Source organism: Gopherus flavomarginatus, chromosome 7 (genome assembly GCF_025201925.1).
Source record: "Gopherus flavomarginatus isolate rGopFla2 chromosome 7, rGopFla2.mat.asm, whole genome shotgun sequence".
NCBI classification, from domain to species: domain Eukaryota; kingdom Metazoa; phylum Chordata; order Testudines; family Testudinidae; genus Gopherus; species Gopherus flavomarginatus.
The window spans coordinates 60,303,006-60,316,386 of NC_066623.1; the positions used below are offsets into that span (position 1 = coordinate 60,303,006).

Sequence of the window (13,381 nt, forward strand, 5' to 3'; positions counted from 1 at the left end):
GTTCCAGCATGTACAGTAACTCCTCGCTTAACGTTGTAGTTATGTTCCTGAAAAATAACTTTTAGCAAAATGATGTTAAACGAATCCAATTTCCCCACAAGAATTAATATAAATGGGAGGGTTAGGACTATAGAATATAGTCCTTTTTTTTGTCTGGTGAATTCTTTTTCCTGGAACCTAACCCCCCGCTTTCAGGACCGGCGCTAGGGTTTCTCGTGCCCTAGGCGCACGGCCGTTTCGCCTCCCCCCAAGCTGATCCCGCGGCTCCAGTGGAGCTGCCACAGGCATGCCTGCAGGAGGCCCACTGGAGCCGTGGGAGCAGCCGACCATCCGCAGGCATGCCTGCGGCAGCTCCACCGGAACCGCGGACCAACGGACCCTCCGCAGGCATGCCTGCTGCAGGTCAACCGGAGCCGCCTGCCGCCCCCACCCCCGGCAAAATGCCGCTTTCCAAATAATCCTGGCTCCCTAGGCGATTGCCTACACTGCCTAAATGGTAGCACCGGCCCTGCCCCCTTTACATTAATTCTTATGGGGAAATTAGCTTCACTTAACATCATTTTGCTTAAAGTCACATTTTTCAGGAACATAACTACAATGTTAAACAAGGAGTTACAGTACATCCTGGAACAAAGAATGTAGGCCATACTTGTAAAATGGGGACTCTATCCTGGGAAGCAGTGACTGAAAAAGATTTGGGGTCATGGCAGATAATCTGCTGAATGTGAGCTCCCAATGTGATGCTGAGACCAAAAGAGCTAAAGCAATCCTATGATGCATAAACAGTATGAATACAGAGGTTGCTTTACCTCTGTATGTGGCAGTAGTGTGACTGCTTCTGGAATCCTGTGTCCAGTTCTGGTGCCCACTATTCAAGAATGATGGTGATAAATCGAGAGGGTTCAGAGAATAGCTGTGAGAATGATTAAAGGATTAGAAAACTTGGCTGATAGCGATAGGCTCAAAGAGTTCAATCTTTTTAGCTTAACAAAGACATGGTTAAGGGGAGACTTGATCACAGTCTAGAAGTATCTACATAGGGAATAAATATTTAATAATGGGCTGTTCAATCTAATAGGGAAAGGTCTAACACAGTCCACTGGCTGGAAGTTGAAGTTAGACAAATTGAGACTGGAAAGTGTACATATTTGACAGTGAAGGTTATTAAGCATTGGAACAATTTACCCAGGGTCATGGTGGATTCTCTATCACTAGCAATTTTAAAATGAAGATTGGATGTATTTCTAATTTTTTTTATGCACTAGGAATTATTTGGGGAAGCTCTGTGTTATGCAGGCTGTGATATAGCACAGCCAGAGGGCAACAGGAGAGTGATTGATGGGAGATATGTAAACCCTAGGATGATGAGAGCCTTATTCCCTGTAGAGGGAAGAGAGGCTGCTACAGATTAGAGCACCTGAAACCAATTAAGCCAATTAGAGCACTTGAAGCTAGTCACCTGATAAACTCCCCACCTTCAATCAGACAGTGGGAGGAGTTGAAGCAGAGTGGTTTGGTGTTGGCATGAAGAACAGTTTGGAGGAGAGCAGTGTAAAGGAGTTGAAGGCTGCTGAGAGGGCCAGAAGATCAAGGCCCTAGGTAAAGGGAAACCTGGCTTGTGCAGAGCAGAGGGACTCTACAGACACAAGGGGTTGGGAGACACTTGGCCCAAGTGGAGAGAGGGCAGGAAGCCCCACAAGCTGAAGGGCTGGAGATGGAAGTAGCCCAGGGGAAGGAACCGCTAGTTCAAGTGGTTCACTGCTATCCCTAGGGCCCCTGGGCTGGGACCTGGAGTAGAGGGTGGGCCTGGGTCCTTCCCTCTCCACTCTCCTTCTCTGGGACACTAGTGGGACAGTTGATACCCCAGTTCAGGGGTGAGAAATTGTGCCCTGAACCTCCACAAGAGGAGAAAGCGTGGGACCCATCATTATAGTGCTGGCAATTTGCCACACAGCAGTCAGACAAGATAATCACAGTGTTCCCTTCTGGCCTTGGAATCTCTGATTTGTACCCTTCTCTGTTTCCTTATTAGCAAAATGTAAGGATTTAGTGGGTCAGACCGTGGATGTCCAAACTACAGCCCTGTGGATAATTTTGGATTGCAGCTGCCCTCTCCCTGTAACTGCAGAGGACAAAGCTGATCAGCTTCAGAGTTTTCTACTTGAGGAATCTCAGATGGCAATTTATGTGTACTGTATCTGTCGGGAAAGACGGGGACAGGCAATGCACAAACTGTTTTAATACATTTGTGCTGGACCCTCAGACTTCTGATAAGTGGACAGCTGAGCTGCTGCTTATGTTGTGGGAGAGGACCCTAGGTTGGGATGGTTTTGTTTTGTTCCATGTTTAGTAGAGTACAGTGTTGCTGCCTTCTGTGTATCAGACCCTTAATACTGTATTTAATCATTTAGGGCTAAATCCTATCATGCCCAGAGCCAGGTTCCCAATGGGTAAGGGGGTAATGGAGCCTTCCTCTTGCACAGCAACATAAGGTCTGAGTGAACTGCATTCCCTGTGCTCAGAGTACAGTGCATGCAGGGGTGCCGTCTGCCCCAACGGGGGCAGGGAGGGGTGGAGAGTAGTGGAGCTAGCTCCACCTAGTCTGTGTTGGTGCTGCCCTTCTCTTTTTTATCCCTTCCGATGGTGGTTCTGACCTTTTGCACCCAGCCTTCTCTAGTGTGTTTGTCTGCCTGCACTGATAGTCTGCAAGAGGGGTCCCCACTACTAAGCTTCTGCCTGGCTGTCTTACTGCAGGTGCTGTGTCCAAATTCAGCAGCAGAGAGACAGGTGACTTCACAGCTTCTGCCGGTCACTTTCCTACCTCCTGGCACCAGGAAGAGCTTTCTGCCATGCAGGGGAGAGGATTTGGCAGCTTTCCCCACTCTGCTGGTCCTCTGTTCTACCATTGGGTGATGCCTGCTGCTTCCCTTCTGTTCAGGTGCTTTTATAGTATTCATCACACCTGTAGCTTCTCATTCCTCTCTCTCTCTCTCTCTCTCTCGGCCAGTTAGACAGTGGGTGGAACATCTCGGGGAGGGGGCTGATCCCATCTGCAACAAATGTCCTGGAATCATGGGCCACCACTCACTGCTGGAGTTGCTTGTGAGGCTATGCTTTGATACAGTACAGTTATGTTTTGGTAGTGGAGGAGCTCATGTCATGATTGGAGGATAATGCATCTCTCTCACTGCTGGAGGATCTTGGGTGTTGCACTCTAATACCATGGGGGGAAATGCCACTGTATTTCAGTTGCTAGAGGTTTCAAGGCACTGTGACACAATACAGTGGTGATGCAGTTGTGGTCTCGGTGCCGAAGGGTCTCTGTTGCTACACTGTTGTTCTTCGAGTGATTGCTCATATCCATTCCAGGTAGGTGTACGCGCCGCGCTTGCACGTTTCCCGGAAACTTTTTACCCTAGCAACTCCAGTGGGCCGGCAGGTCGCCCCCTAGAGTGGCGCCACTATGGCACTAGATATATACCCCTGCCGGCCCGCCCGCTCCTCAGTTCCTTCTTACCGCCGTGTCGGTTGCTGGAACTGTGGAGTGCGGCTTGCTGACCTCCACGTCCCTGGCTCTCCTGTATTTGTTCATCGTCTTCCGTTGTAAATAGTTCATAGTTAGTTAGTACATAGACTGTTCGTTAGTAGTTAGTTGAAATCTTGTAATATAGTTGTCTAACATCGCTTGTGGGTGGGCCATGGCCCTCCCCGGCACCCGGCACCGGGCCCATGCCTGGCTCGCCAGGCTTCAAGCAGTGCTCGGCATGTAAGAAGCCGATGCCTACGAGCGATCCCCACGACGCGTGCCTTAAGTGCCTGGGGGAATCGCATATCAGCGAAAAGTGCCGCATTTGCAAGGCTTTTAAGCCTCGCACGAAGAAAGAGAGAGACCAAAGACTCCGTGCTCTCCTTATGGAAGCGGCTCTGTCTCCGGCACCGGCGGCGCAGTCGGCCAATGCTACTCCGGCACCGGACCGCGCTGGCACCGGCAAGACTCCCCGGCACCGACCATCTCCGGCACCGGGAGCAGACTCTCGTCCCTCGACGTCTGCAACACCATCCAGGCAGGCCCGAGTGGACCGCCCGGCACCTACCCTAGCCGCGGCACCGCCTGCAGGACTGCTGTCGACTCCGGGCCCGGAAGGTCCGTCGAGTCCAGCCCCTCCTAGCTCCCCCTTAAGATCAGGGGTCGAGCTCCGGGTACCGTCTACGCCGGAGACCTTTGCCTCGGCTCGGGACCTGATCGCGATGAGGGAGCCATCGCAGCCTCAGCCGGCACCGCCGGGACGGGTAACCTCCGGGGTAAACCGATGCTTCGAGCGCTGTCTCCCGAGCCCCGGCACCGATCACCCCAGAGGCGTGAACACTCGCGCTCGGGGCGCCGCTTTGAGTCCCGGTACCGGTCGTACTCGCGGCACCGATCGCCATCTGCACGGTCCCGGTCGGGCTCATCTCACCGCCGGCACCGAGACTCCAGGAGCCATTCACCTCGGCATTCGGTGCCCCGGTCGACCTCCCGGCACCGAACCGGTGGTAGGTCCCGATCCCGGTCGACGTCCCGGCACCGCGCCGGTGGCAGGTCCCGGTCTCCGCTGCCGTCCCGGTACCGCGCTCATCGAGGGTCGCGGTCCCGCTCCCGGCACCGACATCGCTCCCGATCCGGATCCCGGCACCGGTCATCACGCCGTTCCCGATCCCGGCACCGATGTGCGTCGCGGCACCGAGCCTCGGCACCGAGGGGAGCGTCGGTCTCGGCGCACAGAGTCATATACCAATCAGGCTCAGCGCCTCCGTGGCCGTCTCAGGAGCCGTCGGTCTCTTCCCAGACTGACAGCGCCTATGCCATGGGCCAGGGCACGCACTCGGCCCTGTTCCAGGACCCTCCCCCACAAGACCGAGGGCCTCAGCAGTGGGGGTTTTGGACCCCTTGGGCGTATTCCCAGGCCCAGGGCCCGCAACACATTACCCCCCGACCTACGGGGGAACGCAGACCTCCAGAGGCAACGGTATCGAGACCCCCTCACTCTCCAGAAGCGGAGGGCAGGTCCAGTCACCTAGACTCAGAGCTCCCTCCAGAGACGGAGGTGCAGCCCCATACGGACCCCCCTGTGGACGCTTTGTTGCCGGGGGTTTCCTCGTCCTCGTCTCCGGATGAGGCAGTGGCGGGTACCTCGTCCTCCAGTCCTCCCCTGCTGGATCTTAGGGCGCACCAAGACCTCCTCCGCCGGGTGGCACAGAACCTGGACTTGCAAGCGGAGGAGGTGTCCGAAATTGAGGACCCGGTGGTGAGCATCCTTTCCACCGATGCGCCCACCAGAGTGGCCCTGCCCTTTATAAAGGCAATCCAGGCCAACGCCAATAACATCTGGCATGGCCCCCTCGAAGGGCTATGAATACTTATATGTTCACCCGACACCCTGCTCGTTAGTGGTCCAGTCGGTGAATGACAGGGAGCGCCACGGGCAAGAGGCCCCAGCGCCCAAGTCGAAGGAGGCGAGAAGGATGGACCTTCTGGGCCGCAAGGTCTATTCGGCGGGGGCGCTGCAGCTCCGGGTCTCAAACCAGCAGGCCCTCCTTAGCCGCTACTCCTTCAACTCGTGGGTAGCGGCGGGGAAGTTCGCGGAGCTCTTGCCTCAGGACGCCCGCCAGGAATTTTCCACCATCCTGGACGAGGGCAAGAAAGTAGCAAGAAGATCGCTACAGGCCTCCCTTGATGCTGCCGACTCGGCCGCTCGGACCCTGGCCTCGGGGCTCACGATGTGCCGAATTTGCTGGCTGCAGGTCTCTGGCCTTCCGCCGGAGCTCCAACATACAATCCAGGACCTCCCCTTTGAAGGCCAGGGCCTGGTTTCTGATAAAACGGACCCGAGACTAAAAGACCTCAAAGACAACAGGGTCATAATATGGTCGCTCGGCATGCACACGCCTGTGACGCAGCGCAGGCCATTCTGGCAGCAAAACCAGCAGCAGCAGCGGCGGCTGTACCCCCAGTTCCGCCCAAGGCAGGACCTCTCTAGGCGCCGCGGCAGGAACAACCGCCGCAGGCAGTCCGGTGGCCAAGCGGGGCAGAACCAAGGCTCCGCCAAGGCCCCTCCAGGGCCTAAGACTTCCTTTTGAAGGTGCGCCCGAGGGCGCAGTACCAGTTTCCCCTCCGGATCCCTCCCCGCAGTTTTCCAACCGCCTTTCTTTTTTCCTCCCGGCGTGGACCCGAATAACGTCGAACCGTTGGGTCTTGCGTACGGTGCAGGCCGGTTATCGCCTGCAGTTTTCTTCGCCCCCCACCCTCCTTCCCCGTCCCTCTTCAGGGACCCCTCTCACGAGCAATTCCTCCGTCAGGAGGTACACGCGCTCCTTGTCAAGGGAGCCGTAGAGGCGGTTCCGGACAACGAGAAGGCCAAGGGGTTTTATTCCCGCTACTTTCTAATCCCCAAATCCAAGGGCGGCCTCAGGCCCATCCTCGACCTGCGGGAACTCAACAAGTATATCGTGAAGTTAAAGTTCTTCTTCGAGTGATTGCTCATATGCATTCCAGTTAGGTGTGCGCGCGCCGCGTGCACGTTCGTCGGAGAAACTTTTACCCTAGCAACCCAGTCGGGTCGGCTGGGCGCCCCCTGGAGTGGCGCCGCCATGGCGCCCAATATATATCCCAGCCGACCCGGCCACCCTTCAGTTCCTTCTTACCGCCCGTGTCGGTCGTTGGAACTGTGGAGCGCGGCTTCGCTGATCTCCACACTCCCTAGCAGCTCATTTAGCTTTCGTTGTACATAGTTAATTATTGTATATAGATAGTTTATAGTTATCAATAGTCAGTAATTTAGTGTTGTTAGTTTAGTTTTTAGTGGTAGCGAGGGGATCGGGGTACCCCCCCCCCTCCCCCACACGGGGAGCCGGAGCCCATGCCCGGCTCCTCTGGTTTCAAGCCCTGTTCGGCTTGTCACAAACCTATGCCTGTGGGAGACCCTCATGACTCCTGCTTAAAATGCCTAGGGGAGTCGCACTTAACTGCTAAGTGCTCAATCTGCAAGTCCTTTAAACCAAGGACCAAAAAGGAGCGGGACATCAGATTAAGACAGCTCCTAATGGAAGCGGCCTTGACACCTTCGCCCTCGGCTCAGAGCGCAAGCAAGCCGGTGAGCAAGGGCACCGCGGCACCGAGTACCTCCTCCAAGAAGGCGGCACCGAAACCGGGCCAGAGCCGCTCCACCTCCCCGAGACAGAAGGCGGCGAAGGCACAAATCGTCTCACCATCAGCCGCCCCGCAGCCAGACCCTGCGCAGAAGGCGGATTGCCCGGCACCGATACCGACCGCGGCACCGCCCAAACCGGTACCGTCGACTCCGGCCCCGCGAGGTCCGTCGAGTCCGGCACCTGGTAGCTCCCCGGTGCACACAGTGGTAGAGCTCTCCACACCTACTACCCCGGAGACATTTGCCGCGGCGAGAGAGCTGATCGCCATTACAGAGGCACCCATGCCCTTACCCCCGGCACCGCCGGTGCGGGTCCTGTGTTCTATGGGCAAGCCGACCCTGACCAGACCAACTTCGGTCAGTGTAACAGACCGGCACCGCTCCAGGTCGCGGTCCGGCAGACGCTCAGCTTCAAGACGCCGTTCAGGCTCACGGCGTCGGTCCCGATCCCGATCCCGGTACCGATCGAGCTCCCGGCACCGATCACCTCGACGGCGATCGCCTAGGCACCGGTCGAGCTCTCGGCACCGATCACCCCGGCACCGGTCAGGCTCCCGGCACCGGTCAGGCTCCCGGCACCGGTCGACGTCACGTGCGTCAACTTTGTACTCCCGGCACCGCTCCAGCTCACGGCACCGCAGGGAGCACCGTGCCTATAGAAGCAGATCCAGACAACGGCACTCGCGATCCCGGTCGACCTCCCGGCACCGAGCCGGTCGCAGGTCCCGGTCTCGCTCTCCCCACCGATACCAGCACCGGTCGCCAGTATCCAGAGGTGTGAGGTCGGTCGGCACCTCGGCACCGACCTTTGCAGCACCACCGTGGCCATCAAGAGGCACGTCGGCATCCTCCCATGCTGGTAGCTATTACGAACCCGAAGTACCGCTGGGAGAGTTTCAAGACCCACACACACAGGACACGAGTGCCCAACAGTGGGGTTTCTGGACACCATGGGCTTACCAACAGACCCAGGGTGCCCCCCTACCTCAGCCACGTCCCACTACCGCAGAGCATCGGGTGCCAGAGGCCACTGTTTCCCGACCTCCCGTGATTGAGTCGGACAAACAGCCGCGTCCAGACTCACCGGGCTGTCACGAGCAGGAACCAGAGGAACAACGAGACGCCGCACAGGATGACCTCATCCCCGGAGTCTCCTCCTCCTCCTCGCCGGACGAGGCAGTGGCCGGGACTTCAACATCGGGTCCTCCACCAATAGATCTCAGGGCCCACCAGGACCTCCTCCGTAGGGTGGCCCTTAATATCAACCTCCCCGTGGAGGAAGTCTCAGAGGTTCAGGACCCGGTGGTGAGCATCCTATCGGCAGATGCCCCTACCCGAGTAGCTCTACCGTTTATACGGACTATTCAGTCTACCACCGAAAACCTGTGGCAGTCACCAGCCTCCATCCCGCCGACAGCTAAAGGGGTGGAGAGGAAGTACATGGTACCCTCTCGAGGGTACGAGTACCTGTATGTACACCCTCCCCCCTCCTCCCTCGTGGCCCAGTCGGTCAACGACAGGGAACGACATGGACAACAGGCACCGGCCCCCAAGTCCAAGGAGGCTAAGCGCATGGACCTCATGGGCCGCAAGGTCTACTCAGCGGGGGCCTTGCAACTCCGTGTGGCCAACCAGCAGGCCCTTCTAGGACGTTATAACCACAACATATGGGTGGAGGTGGGTAAGTTCGCAGAACTGCTACCCCAGGACTCACGCCCAGAATTCAACGCATTCCTGGAGGAAGGTAAGAAGGTGGCCAGGACTGCCCTCCAGGCCTCCCTCGATGCAGCTGATTCGGCAGCCAGAACCATTGCGTCAGGAATAACCATGCGGCGCATCTCATGGTTGCAAGCCTCCACACTACCTCCAGAACTACAATACACTATCCAAGACCTACCCTTTGACGGGAAAGGGTTGTTCTCGGAGAAGACGGACTCAAAATTGCAAAATCTAAAAGACAATCGGGTCATTATTCGCTCTCTGGGGATGCATACCCCGTCCACCCAGCGTAGACCCTTCAGGCCCCAAACACGGCGCCCATACTTCCCACCCCGTCAGAGGCAAGACCTCAATAGACGGCGTGGACGCGGGGGACGCAGACACCAACCCAGCTCCCAGGGAGGCCAGAACCAAGGGCCCTCCAAGTCACAACCGGGCCCCAAGTCGGGGTTTTGAAGGTGCGCCCGGGGACGGCTTATCAGTCTCAATTCAGGATCCTTTCCCTACCTTCTACAACCGCCTCTCCCGCTTCCTCCCGGCGTGGTCTCAATTAACGTCAGACCGTTGGGTACTACGCACAGTAAAGCATGGATACCATCTACAATTTGCTTCTTCACCCCCTTCCCGCCCCCCTTCCCAGTCCCTCTTCAGGGACCCCTCTCACGAGCAAACCCTCCTACAGGAGGTTCGTTCCCTCCTGGCGGCGGGGGCCATAGAGGAAGTACCTCTAGCCGAGAGAGGCAAGGGATTCTACTCCCGATATTTCCTGATTCCCAAATCCAAGGGAGGTCTCAGACCCATCCTAGACCTTCGGGGCCTCAACAAGTGGATGCTCAAGTTGAAGTTCCGTATGATCTCCCTGGGAACCATTATCCCATCCCTGGATCCTGGAGACTGGTACGCCGCCCTCGACATGAAAGACGCGTACTTCCATATTGCCATCTTCCCACCGCACAGGAAGTACCTCCGCTTCACGGTCGCACATCAGCACTTTCAATTCACAGTTCTACCCTTCGGTCTCTCGACGGCCCCGAGGGTGTTCACCAAGTGCATGGCCGTCGTAGCTGCCTACCTCCGTCGGCGGAAAATCCATGTCTTTCCGTACCTAGACGACTGGCTCCTGAAAGGTTCCTCCCAGTCGCAAGTACGACGACATGTAGAGGCCGCCACGGACCTCTTTTCCCGACTGGGACTGCTTGTCAATACCGAGAAGTCCAGCCTGGTTCCAACACAGAGGTTGGACTTCATAGGTGCGACCCTGGACTCGATTCAGGCCAGGGCCTTCTTACCTCAACCCCGCTTCCAGGCGATCGGTGCGATCATCCGGAGCTTGCAAGCATCCCCTCTCACCTCTGCTCGAGTATGCCTCACACTCCTCGGTCATATGGCCGCTTGCACTTACGTGACAAAGCATGCCAGACTCAGAATGAGGCCCCTCCAAACGTGGCTTCATTCAGTATACCGACCGAGCAGAGACCACCCGGATGTGTTAGTGACGGTGCCCCCCGACCCTCTTCGCTCCCTCGACTGGTGGCTGACCCCATCGTTGGTATGCGCGGGGATGCCATTCCATCCGCAACAGCCATCGATAACTCTAACAACCGATGCGTCATCCCTGGGGTGGGGAGCTCACGTAGAAAACCTTCGCACCCAGGGCCTATGGTCGTCCCACGAGCTAGCACTCCACATAAATGTCCGGGAGCTAAGAGCAGTCCGCCTTGCCTGCCGGGCATTTCTCAGTCACCTGCAAGGCCGTTGTGTTTCCGTACTCACGGACAACACAACGGCCATGTATTATATCAACAAACAGGGGGGAACCCGGTCGTCTCCCCTTTGCCAAGAGGCCATTCTACTCTGGGATTTCTGTATAGCCCACTCGATAGACTTAGTGGCATCCTTTCTCCCAGGGGTCGAGAACACGCTGGCGGACAACCTCAGCCGATCCTTCCTCTGCCACGAATGGTCGATCAGACCGGACGTCATACATTCCATCTTCCAGAGGTGGGGATTTCCCCGCATAGACCTCTTCGCAACCAGGTCCAACAGGAAGTGCCAGGAGTTTTGCTCCTTTCAAGGTCTCTCCCCGGGGTCGACCACGGACGCTTTTCTCCTGCCGTGGACCCGCCATCTCCTGTATGCCTTCCCTCCGTTCCCCCTGGTACACAAGGTCCTGTTGAAGCTGCGCAGAGACAAGGCGCACCTGATCCTGATCGCACCTGCGTGGCCCAGACAGCACTGGTTCACGGCCTTGCTGGACCTATCTGTGGCCCCCCCAATTCACCTTCCTCTCCATCCAGACCTGATTACCCAGAATCATGGCACGCTTCACCACCCGGACCTGCGAGCCCTGCATCTCACGGCATGGCTCCTGCATGGTTGAGCTCGGCGGAGCTCAGCTGCTCTGCACCGGTCCAACATATACTTCTTAACAGCAGGAAGCCCTCCACTCGCTCTACGTACAGGGCCAAGTGGAAGCGTTTCTCTTGCTGGTGCGCTTCTCAAGGGGTGGACCCTACACAATCCCCAGTTTCCATAATCCTCGACTACCTCTGGTACCTTAAGCAGCAAGACCTAGCAACTTCCTCCTTAAAGGTGCACTTGGCGGCCATTTCAGCCTTCCGACCAGGCGAAGATGGCCGCTCCATATTCTCTCATCCCTTAGTCACCAGATTTCTTAAAGGACTGGAGCGACTATACCCCCCTGTACGCCGCCCTGCCCCTACTTGGGACCTCAACGTAGTCCTGAACAGGCTCATGCTCCCACCATTCGAGCCACTGGCGACGTGCTCGCTCACACACCTATCATGGAAGACAGCTTTCCTAGTAGCCATAACATCGGCCAGACGGGTCTCAGAGCTGAAAGCTCTCACAGTGGACCCACCCTACACCGTCTTCCATAAAGACAAAGTACATCTACGACCCCACCCGACGTTCCTCCCTAAGGTGGTGTCCGCCTTCCATACAAACCAGGACATCTTCCTCCCCGTCTTCTTTCCGAAACCACACTCTTCTCGGCGGGAGCAACAGCTACACTCCTTGGACGTACGTAGAGCGCTTGCTTTCTACATCGAGAGGACCAAGGGGTTTCGGAAGTCCCCTCAGCTGTTCGTGGCGATCGCAGAACGCATGAGAGGGCAACCTATATCCTCTCAGAGGATCTCCTCCTGGGTAACTGCTTGCATCCGCGCATGCTACGACTTAGCTCGTGTCCCCTCTGGCCACCTCACAGCACACTCCACAAGAGCCCAGGCGACATCGGCGGCCTTCCTGGCGCACGTGCCTATACAGGAGATATGTCGTGCGGCGACCTGGTCATCGGTACACACTTTCACCGATCACTATGCGTTAGTCAGACAATCTAGAGATGATGCGGCCTTTGGCGTAGCAGTTTTAAATACCGCCACATCTCGCTCCGACCCCACCGCCTAGGTAAGGCTTGGGAATCACCTAACTGGAATGCATATGAGCAATCACTCGAAGAAGAAAAGACGGTTACTTACCTTTGTAACTGTTGTTCTTCGAGATGTGTTGCTCATATCCATTCCAAACCCACCCTCCTTCCCCACTGTCGGAGTAGCCGGCAAGAAGGAACTGAAGGGTGGCCGGGTCGGCTGGGATATATATTGGGCGCCATGGCGGCGCCACTCCAGGGGGCGCCCAGCCGACCCGACTGGGTTGCTAGGGTAAAAGTTTCTCCGACGAACGTGCACGCGGCGCGCGCACACCTAACTGGAATGGATATGAGCAACACATCTCGAAGAACAACAGTTACAAAGGTAAGTAACCGTCTTTTCCGCATGGTATCCCTTGGAACCATCATCCCATCCCTGGATCCCGGAGACTGGTACGCCGCCCTCGATATGCAGGACGCTTACTTTCACATCTCCATTGCCTCCCAACACAGACGTTTTCTCCGCTTTGTGGTCGGCCGCCAACATTATCAGTTTGCGGTCCTTCCGTTTGGCCTCTCTACGGCCCCGAGGGTGTTTACGAAATGCATGGCAGTTGTCGTCGCACACCTTCGACGTTGCCGCATTCATGTCTTCCCCTACCTGGACAACTGGCTGATCCGAGGCACATCGGAGCTGCAGGTCTGCGCCCATGTTGACAGGATCAGCACCCTCTTTGCTGCCTTGGGCCTCGTCATCAATGTGGACAAGTCTACTCTGCTCCCCACGCAGCGGATAGAGTTCATCGGGGCCGTTCTGGACTCTACCCTGGCCAGGGCCTTGCTACCCTTCCCCAGGTTCCAGTCACTGTCGGCCATCATTCTACGTTTGCAGGCGGCCCCGCTGACCTCTCTGCGAACATGTCTGGCCCTTCTAGGCCACATGGCGGCCTGTACGTTCGTAACGGCATATGCCCGTCTCCGCGTGAGGCCTCTTCAATCATGGCTCATTGCGCAGTATCGGCCGGCCAGACATTCGTTCGACACAGTCGTCACCGTTCCTCAGAGGGTGCTGGACTCCCTTCGC

At 56.9% G+C, this 13,381-nt stretch overlaps 1 protein-coding gene across 1 annotated transcript in view; it reads left to right on the forward strand.

Moving 5' to 3' along the window:
* The window catches only part of CACNA1E (calcium voltage-gated channel subunit alpha1 E), a 318,389-nt gene that overhangs the window by 24,063 nt on the left and 280,945 nt on the right, over nt 1-13,381 (forward strand). The window lies entirely within an intron of this gene.